The following is an 11,101-nucleotide window of genomic DNA, read 5'->3' as shown; positions in this document are numbered from 1 at the left end:
GCATATTGCATAATGTTGTTAACTTTAGAGCTGGTGATAACCTCTGTGAAATGTTAGACTCCACATTGATAGATATTGATTTTGTGAGATGGTTTTTGCAACGTCGTACTCCATTGAGTAGACGCAAAAAGCCCTACAAAAATATAACTGTTTATAGCTTTTTAATGAGCGGGTGGGAAATTATTTCAATTTAGCTGGAATTTTTTTCGTTTTTGGTAAGTATTGAGTAGCCTCAGGGGCGTATCCTCAATGGAAGCAAGGGAAGCCACAAACCCTGTCAAAATTGAAAAAAGAGAAGATAATATTTTTCAGTAAAACGATTTCGTAATTTCTTAACCTGAATACGAATTAAAACAGCTTCCAACTCAGGCCTCGACACTGAAGGCGGCAATGGCGAACATGGCTGCGATTAACCTACAAAAACCGACATTTGTCCACTAGGTCTCACACTTCCGTCGGCCGCATTTGTCCGCCATGAAGTTCCGAGAAAATTTTAGGCAAGCGGTCTTGTGAATAAAGTACTCTGCCACTTATAATCACAAAGGATTAGAAAGCAGTCAAAGCACCCGATAAATCACAATACACACTGTCTATGCTTGAATTGTTAACATTATTGATTGACCAAGCAGCTGATGTCTGACATAAGCAGGATGCAAGTGACATCACAATATACTTTATTGATGCGATATATTCAGTCTTCGAAATTAGCGTACGCAATAAAAATGCCGAGGCCACACAAGCGCTTGTAAGGTTATGGTCAGACATTCCTCCTAGTGGTTATAGCAGAGCCATAAATTTGTTCCTTAACACCCTATGGCGCTTGAAAAAGATGGAGCTCGAAAAAGAAAGAGGCGTTTGGATTGGTATCAAAGCTTGAAAGCCGCAAAACGTGGACGCTTTATTGCGAACGGCAAAGACGGTGTAGCTTTGAGCCAAGCGATGAGCCTCTTCTGCTCTTGATGTGTCTGATTCCAGTGATGACGCGACAACCTCATCCTCCGATACAGCATCTAATGATTCCGATTCAGACTAGTTCTCACAAACAGAGTTTGTGTTGCTCGCAGTAACCCAATTGTGACGAAATTTTGTTAGTGTATACGTAAATCAAGGCAATCTTCTCGCAGGGAACTAACAATTTGCTACCGGTACCTGGTTGAGCAACTAGTGTTATTTTATGATAATTCAACGTTGTTAGATGTCGAATTAATGTAAAACAAACATAAATTTCTTATTGGGCATTGTTGTTACGCAATATTGCCTAACCCGCCGGAAAATTAAATCGATTTGTGCTGACTCGAACGTAGAATCAACCTAAAATTAACTTACGTGTCCCCCATGAGTTATTTAACGTGAATTATTGTACTGTAACAGCGTGCGACGTGCGTATTTTGTTGCTCGCTTTATCGCTACCTTTGGTATGATTACATTACAACAAATCAAACAGTGCGGTCGTGATAGACGGGTGCAACCTAGTTCGTACCTTGAACCATTCGTACAGTCAGTTCATACCCTGAAAAGATCGAGAGAAAAAATTAAAAAAAGCCGAAGTCGCTGATCGCAGTTTAATAACACAACGCCGAAGTCGCTGATCGGAGTTTCCCCAAACAATTTGAAACAAACTCGAGGGTTAGCGGAAACGGCAGAAAAATGTTTGCGGAAACTGCGATCAGCGAGGGTTAGGGTTAGAGCATAGATTACTCTATGGTTAGAGTTAGGGTAAGCCATGGATCACTGAATTAGATTTTTATTTCTTTTAATTAGATTTTTAATTCTTATTTTTAATTTCTATTAATTTTTAATTCCGTGATCCATGGGTAAGCGGAAACTGCGATCAGCGAGGGTTAGAGGATAGATTTCTCTATGGTTAGGGTAAAGGTTAGCAAAAACTGCGGAAAAATGTTTGCGGAAACTGCGATCAGCGAGGGTTGGGGTTAGAGCATAGATTACTCTATGGTTAGAATTAGGGTAAGGGTTAGCAGAAACTGCGGAAAAAGGTTTGCGGAAACTGCGATCAGCGAAGGTTAGGGTTAGAGCATAGATTACTCTATGGTTAGTGGAAACTGCGGAAAAATGTTTGCGGAAACTGCGATCAGCAGACTTCGGCTTTAAGCTAATTTTTCTCACGATCTTTTCAGGGGGAAAATTTTAAAATGATTGCGGAAACTGCGATCAGCGACTTTGACTTTTTTAATTTTTTCTTTCGATCTTTTCAAGGTACGAACTGTTTATGGTACGATCTAGGTGGCATCCGTGATAGACTACTCTAGTATATTTTCCGCTTCTCGTTTTGGTACAATTGTTTCGTAATAAACGTTTACAGCAATTGCCGGGGCAATGTCAACTTTTGTCGTTTGGCCTCGGCAATGTTTCTGCTGAAGTAAAAATGTGCTAATTTTGAAGATTGTATGTTGATGTGTGTCGAAGTTCCGATGGCCGCCATGTGCTTGTGATTGGCCGCCAAACAGCTTGCTTCAGTCGGACACGTTTGGCCGCCAGAAAAAAAGTTGTTTCGAGGCCTGAAGTGCACGTATAGTGACGTCATGACCGGTCAAATAGTGTTTCAGATTCAAAGACCGGAGCCGGTCAAATAGCCACACCCTACAGATTTTTTTCAAAAATAGTTCAGTATAAATACAAGCCTACCTACTAAACATCGGATGTCACCGATATCGTCCCCCCGATGTCGCCCCATGCCGATGTCGTCTCATGTCGATGTTATCCCTTGAAAGCAGTGCTGCCAGATGTGTTTGCTCATTTAAATGTAGGTTGAAATTAGGGTTGTTCGAAACAAACTCTTTCAAGTCAAAACAAAATTTTTGCCACCTTTTACTATTTTTAGAAAACATCTGAAAAAAAACAATTAGCCTAGATATGAATTTATATTTTTAAAATGTAATCGAATAAAATCAGAGACTTTTAAAAAATGGAAGCCTACCAAATTGATTGTTTTTTTGTTTGTTCATCAACAAATCTCACAAGTTGTACCAAACTGAAAGAATAACGTAACAAACACCCAGGCCCGGATTAAGGTCAAATGGGGCCCCTGTGCTAATGAATTTTATGGGGGCCCTTACCAGCTTACGTGGAGCGTAATGGAAGTAAGCTGGTTTCGCTTGCAGAGGAAACCGAGCCTTGCTTAGGTAGGCTAAGTTAGATAACTTTGAAATAGCACGTGATCGATGATTAAATAAGCATGTGCAAATTAAGTCAACAATGTTTACGTTATAATGGATGCAAAATCACACAAATTAAATCAACGAAACCGTGCAAGGGAAAACATTGTAGCAAGGGACCACTGTTAGTACTGCACACTACACTGCAAATTGCAATGAAAGGTTATTCTGAATTTCTATTCTAAACTGCTCTTTCATTCACTACTAACTACCAATAGGATTTAGAAAAGGCAGTGGCTATTTGACCGGCTCCGGTCTTTGAATCTGAAACACTATTTGACCGGTCAATGACGTCACTGCATAATTGTCCGCCAAATTAAAAATTGACCACAAAAATGCGCTTCGGGTCAAAATTTAGATAAAAAAAAAATGAAAAAAAAGAATGCTTCCGCATAGTATCGAACTCATCCCCTCTAGATTGGCAGCCGGTGACGTATCGCACGCGCCACGGACTGAGTTGAAGAATACGTGTTGAAGTTAGAACTTATATCGGCGCTTCTCGTCTGTTGCTTTGAAAGAGAAAAAGAAAAAAGCGCTTATGTAGTGACGTCATGACCGGTCAAATAATGTTTCAGATTCAAAGACCGAAGCCGGTCAAATAGCCACTGCCTTTAGAAAACTAACATGAAATTCAGTCGAACGACTTTTTTCTAAATTGAGAAGTCGCAGTTTATCACACTCTATGCTGAGAAGGCTCAGATTAGCCAACCGCTCTTGTGTCATTGTAGACAGAAGTACGTTTTTGATTCTTTTCAGCTTAGAGAATGATCTTTCTCCAGAACAGTTAGTGACCATCATACAAAGAAACAATCTAAGAATTGTTTCTACATTAGGGAAAGCAGCTTCAACTTTGTCATTCTTTATTATCTGGTACATGTTTTCATGACTAAAACTTGCTTTATTTCCATAAGCCTTTTTAAGATACAGGTAGAAATTCAAAAGTTCATCAACAAGACAGAGATCAACATCAGTAGGAAACTCTTTCGCTAAATTCATAACACTCTGTAAAATCTATTCCTTTGATGCATGAAGATCAATTAAAAACGAGAAATTCTTAGCAACTTTTTTGTACACAGTAGCTCTTCTGCTTAAATAAGAGCGAAGAGCATCAATCACTGGAATAAATGGTTTTATCCTAAATTTATCTCTTGCAGCAGAAGTTTCTAGCAAGTCTGCAGTTGCATTGAAGGGGAGATATATTGATAAATGTGTTACTTTTTTTAGACAGAGGGGCCCCACTTTTCTTAATTTCTTTTCTTGAAAATGTTTTTCAGGAAAAATTTGTTATTTTATTTTTAGGAAAAGTGGGGCCCTCTGTCTGCAGGGCCCCTGTGCTTTAGCACACCCTAGCACAATGGTTAATCCAGGCCTGCAAACACCACAATAAATAAAATGTAATAGCCTACCGGTACGGTACTTTCCCAATTCTGCCGTTGTGGCCTATCCTTCAGAAAAAAGTGTATTCCCAGCGATTATCAAGTCTTTTCGGCAGCGTTAGTCATAATCACTCACTGGGAACGACATGGGCATTGCCGCTTGAGCTGAAATGCAACAGCCCGCCGCATATGGTCTATTCAGCAACGTTATTCATAATTACCGGTACTCACCGGAGACGACATGGGCATTGACGTTTGACCCAAAATCCAACAGCCCGCCGCATATGAAGCTTTTTCTGGTGGCATAAATGATTGCGCGTCCCGATGTATGAGGAGACAACATCGTCCCCACCCCTTAACATCCATAGCATATTATATGGGATAATGGGATACGTACCGGTATTGCATGAAAGGCTACTGCAAATGCCTTATCATTTCTAGTGTTATATGTGTAGTGTAGTATTTGTATCAGCATACCCAAGTCACATGCCTTCTTAGATGTTGTCAACCGTTCACTCCACTCACATTTGTCACAACTCACAAGCCATCGCACAGACGCACACCTGCCAACGAAAGACGAAACATAGAAATAGTCAATTTCCTTGGCCTGGTGTGCTTTGACAGCGTTGCCAAATAAAAAGTTAATACCGTACTCTACCAAGTGCTAAGCGGTTTCCAAGATCTGCGAAGTAGTGTTCTTAGATTTGTTGCGCAACAAATTCGCCATAAATGTTAAAAAAGATTTTAAATTTCTTTAAAAAAGACTTGGTAGGATTTTCAAATGGCAGCAGTAAAATTCAATAAAAATATTTTAAAATAAAATTTTGTTTTAAAATACTAATATACCCTACTACATAATTTTACTACAACAAAATTATAATAGCCTACGTTGCAAATAGTTATACCGTAAGTGCTGTAGCCTGTGTACAAATGCAAATGGGTAAAATATTTTTCTTGTAACAAACAAAAAAAATCTTTTATACACTTATTTTATAACTTCATAAATCACAGTTCACAAAACTTATAATGTAGGCCTGTCTTACTTTTGCTGAAGCAGCACTTATCTTGGTTTTGCTTGCAACAAAAGTTATTGGCACATAATTTTGTTTCAATCGAATACAATTTTACCGTACGGTGACTAAAACCCTTGAAGCAATTAGACAATAGTAAAAGAATAAGCGACGTATTCGCGGCGTAATAAGAAACGTAATTTCTAAACTCTCGCTGATGCATTGATCACACTCACAGAGGTGTGCGGAGTCAGGTTTTCTGGACTTCTGCTCCACTCCAAACTCTACTTCTGCTTCAAAAACTTTTAAGATATTGACTCTAAACATCACTCCAACTCCTGCCGAAACCTGAGACTCTGGCTCCAAATACTTGCAACTCATTACCAGTAATTACATGGTCTTCAGTGGACTTTATTAATGCACACACCACCCTAGCCATATTTTTTTTCATGCTATCGACAAGGCATGGTCTGTCTGTCAAGGTTTTCTAATATAACAAAAATTGCAAATCTGGCAACTCTATTTATCACGCTTTGCCGCACAGGGTTTCATTCGCCATGCTTCAACAGTTTTAACTAATTTTTGGCGGCTTAGCGCTTCAATTCGCTTTAACTTTATAATATCTATCGGCATTCTAAAATATAGTGCGGTACCTGCACTAAATTGTGTTGAATAACAAAGCATATAAAACAAGCTGACAGTAAACTAGCTAAACTGTAAGTAAACTTGTAACTAGCTGAATGAAGTTTCAAAATAAAAGGGCTGGTTGGTTGGCAGGGTTGTCGGTATTTTACCCGACCCAAAAAAACCCGGGTGGTTTTTTTTTAAAAAACCCACTTAAAAAAACCCAAAAAAAACCATAAAAAACCCAGAGCATCATATTTGTCCAGTTTTTATTAGAAAATGAAAAAAATGAACAAAAACACTACAAGGCACTTAAAACAAACTTTAAATTGGGACTTAAGCATGTGATTGTAAAGTAAATTTCCAAGAATAAACTGAAAACGCAGTGGATATTGTACAGTACACAAAAATCAAGTAATGCCACTTTGTGTATATACTACACTAAAACTCATTTATGCAAGAAGGCCTTATAGTTAAACTGGTGAAAGTACTACTCTACTGTAGTCTGTATATATATATGATGTGAAATGCAATTTAGGAGGCTATTTACCAATTACAGATTCTGGATTCTAACGCATGGCTGTTTCAGAGCATTTGCCTAATTGGCCACGCAATCGCTCAATTGCTCATCCATTACTATATATAAATGATAAAAAATATTTAAACATGATGGCATAAATGCTCCTTGCCTTCAAATCTAAAGCAAATGATGCAAATGTGATTTCTACCACGGTAGCATCAACTTGGTATAGAAATCAGTGGATGATGCAACATCCAACATGATCTTGAAATTAATGGATGATGCAACATTCAAGCAACAACAGCCCTAGTGCATTATTTTATTGAGTTATGGCAAGCATGTAGCCTACTGTGAGTGAAAGGCACTTCATTCGTAAAAAGTAGTTTTGAGGTGAAATAAGCATGAATCTACCTTTTTTTGCATCTTTTTTAAAAAAAACCAATAAAACCCAAAAAAACCCGGGCGGGTTGGGCTTTTTTAAAAAAACCCGGGTTTTTCTCAACCCTGTTGGTTGGTTGGTTTTGAATCTTTATCCTTGAACTGACAAATCCTTGACAGGTTATTCCTGGTAGTTTCGCATACTTGTAGAGGCTCTTGACGCAGGGCCGGTTACCGAGATTAGCAGAGTGAAGTTTCCGATTGTTGAAGTGTTGTTGCCGGGGAATTATTCCATTCACTAGGTGCCGCTGAATGGAGAGCACTCCTGAAATGCATTGCTCAAGCACACACCCCGAGAGTCGAACTTGCGCCGGTGAGAAGGGCAGTGATTTAGACTCGCCGAGCGTTATTGAAAGTTACTAAACATGATTATATTTTGCTAATGTAAGCATCATTTGTTTTTTTGTTTAGACACATTATTGTTTCTGTAAATTCTGTGTTGATTAGGCTATGATGGGTGTCCCTGGAAACTACAATATACGACAAATCACCACTTTGTCGGGTAATGCTTAAACATGAAACATCAATCTCTTGATTAAGTATAGCCTGATTAAGTATGATTAAGTATAACTGAACCGAACGCAACAATTGCAAAAAACGAATTTTAATTTGATGCAATAGCTTAGGGCTACCATATGTCCACTTTTAAGAAGATTTGTCCTATTTTTTGAAGAAAAATAAATTGTCCTCCGAGGACACCCAAAAATGCTCAAATGTCCTCTTTTTTTTATATTTTCAGTTTTCTTGCTCATATTTTCAACAGGATTTCATTGTTATGCGATTTTTTCGCAATTTCCAACCATTTCTGTACCAATGCAACATGTTGATTTATAGATTTTCAAAAAAACATTGGCGTACTATTTGATCTGTTTTTCTCAACAATCCTAGACGTTCATTGTAACACTACATTGCTTTGTAATTGTCGTAGGTATAGCCAAATTGTGCTCAGCGATGAGTGCGAGCGGAACTGCAAATCCACTTGTGAGGGAATTTCCTCATTTGAGGAGATCTGATCAACAAATTTATAAAAAAGAAAAATTGGGACAAATTAAAAACAAATTGTGACAATCAAAAAAATGTGCAAATCACAAAGAAATAAAACATTAAAAAACGCAAAAACTTGCAAAGAGTTTGACATGTTTACATTTTAAGGTTCTCACACTTTTACAATAGTTATTGTTTTACCCAGATCTATTTTATATTGATTCAACGCTTGTAGACGTTGCTGATTACCAACTTACAATAATAGTTTGGCTATTTTGTCAAGTGAAGCAATTCGAAAAAATAATCCAAAGTGTACTATGCAATGCATAATATATAACCTACTTCAAAATATATCGTGGCATAGATAGCCTACTTACAACTTACGTGGCTGTAAATGTAGAATGAATTTTATCTGTGATCTAGCCCCAATGGTAGGCTACAAGGAAGGGATCAGCCTTATAGTTGAGTCTGTCCTTAGTATCTCATTAACAGCTGCATACAACTTCAATTATAATTCGTGCAAGTACTTTTATAATTTCATTAAAGCTGATCCTTTTTTTTCCAAAAAAAGTTAAGGCATGGCTAGTTGGCTACCTAAAGATACTGCCTGATTTGTCACATTTTTATTATCACATCACATTTTTATTTTGTCACACAAATCTAACAAATCGGCTTGCAAAAAACAAATTTGTCTGTTTTTTTGTGTCTGTTTTTTTGCTGTAATTTTTGCTGCATAAACGTCTATAATTATCCAAAAGGGTGTAAAAATTCTTCGTACGTAACAATCTATTCTACGTATTTTACTCGCTAGCGAAACGTGTCCTCTTTTTAGGCGATGAAAATATGGTAGGCCTACAATAGCTATTATTTAGAAGCCGATTGATGTGTGATGTAACTTTATTTCCAGAAAATCACATCATTTCCTCACTCGGCTGCATCGTGAGTGATAAGGTCACTTGACTCACTCTCGAATTTGTCATACTGAGTCATAGACCTAACGTCTAAAGAGAGCGAGTGGCTTCCACCTTGGCAAGACACGCAGCCTAATGACTGTTGTTTTCACATCCAAGCGTGTGCCTGGTAGTTAATAGCGGATCCAGGGAGCAATTTCTTATTTAGGCCTATCACATGACTTTTTACAACCAATGAAGCAAAGTATTTCGGATTTTTCAAAAAAATTTGCTCGTCCATGCATAGCCTATTTGATTCTCCAAATCAATGTTAGGTATTAGAGCACGCGTGTCATAGGCTATCATAGCTGATATAGCCTACATTTTGTTGTGTTTTTTGACTTTGTTACATTAGCCTACTAATTCCGGCATGCTTTTCAGTTTGGTATTTTTTTTTGTGAAATTTGTCGTTTTTTTGCCTTCCACCATCACAGTCAAAATGTCAATAGCCTACCTATACCTCCTCCAATCAACGATGTTACGGTAACTTACTCAAGACGTTGTCAAAAAAAAACAATGAAAAAGAAATTATTTCAAACTTAAATTGAATTTTAAATCAAAGCTTTCAATTCTATCAGAAAATCCTAGCTTTGTTTTGATGATGATGACGGTTTAATATCAAAGTTTGAGTCATAGGTCTAAAAGAAAATTAATAAAACATTAAAGAACCATGAAAAAAATCTCAACAATTTCTAGAGAACGTCTCCAAACCCTTCAGTATAGGCCTATTATGTTAAAATTGTGCTTTGACAAAACTCTGGACGGCGTTATCCAAGTGTTCCGTTCCGATAAGCTGATGCTACTGGAATGGCGGTGGAAAAGGGAAGCAAATAAGATTAATAAGACGCTCGTCTTCCAATGATTTGATCCTGGTTCGACTACTAGCTTGATCCGACTGTTGAAAAAGATGGTTCATTTTTACTTATAGAGCAATAAATTGAGTGAGCACAAAGAGCAAAGAACCGCATCTTCTTTGGTACAATCAGTGCTGTGAGTGCACCATTTCATCCTCTTCCCAAACTTTATCAGTGGACCCTTATTTTTTAGGGGCAGCACTAAAAGCGCTTTGCAATTACCATAGGCCTGCTCAAAAATGGGGCAAGAAGCATTAGGTTTGGGCGCAAACTCTTTTATGCTAATGTAGCTTAGATAAGCCTAATAAAAGTTTATCAGTTCTTGTTTTTAATAAAATCCATTGTCGCTTCATAGACGACCAACATTGAATTGTAAGAATGTTTTTTTATTGAAACTTTCTTGTTATTTTACATTAATGCAATTAATATTTATTTCAGAAAAATTTTAATTTAATTTTTGCTGTTATTGCAGAGTAAAATATTTCAAATTTAATTGCAAATCTTCGTCGTTTGTTATATTTTATAATGAAATCTTGTATGAATGCGTAGCTTAATTTGTAATTTTGCTTACCATATGCATTTGTGGACTTATTTACAGAAGCTCATTGCTTATATGCCACGTCTATTGGCCTATCTTGACGTTTGCAATATCATACCAGAACTGGTTTTTCAATTAAAATGAACGCAATGTACAATTTTTCATTATTGAATTTTATACGACTACAGGGTAATAAAATTCACTGAAATAAACCCAGCAACAAACGATGGCAAAATCAAATTGGTTTAAAGCTCGTATTTGTTGCAAGCCCAAACTCAAAAGAACATGACTTGAAGTGAAGCATGGTCACCAACCAGGGAGCTGATAATATTAAATTTTAGAAAAATCATTGTTGTTCCAATTTATTTACATGGAAGCTTCTTTTGAGACTTCTTCAGTGTTTACTTGCATTAAGTTACTCATATTCACTTTTTCCTTATTTTAAACAAGTGCAGTCATTCCGAAGTTTAACCTCCTGAGTTTACCAAAGGTAACTTCAATTTAAAACAGAGGCTTTTATTTACTGAGATAAATGTAGACAGGTTATATCAACTCTAAAACCAATCTTAATGAAAACGAAAACAAAACGATTATGGCAATTATTGCTTATTTTTACATGACATCAGCCGGATTC

Source organism: Aplidium turbinatum, chromosome 4 (genome assembly GCF_918807975.1).
Source record: "Aplidium turbinatum chromosome 4, kaAplTurb1.1, whole genome shotgun sequence".
In the NCBI taxonomy this organism is placed as follows: Eukaryota; Metazoa; Chordata; class Ascidiacea; order Aplousobranchia; family Polyclinidae; genus Aplidium; species Aplidium turbinatum.
This window is presented reverse-complemented; position numbering follows the sequence as displayed.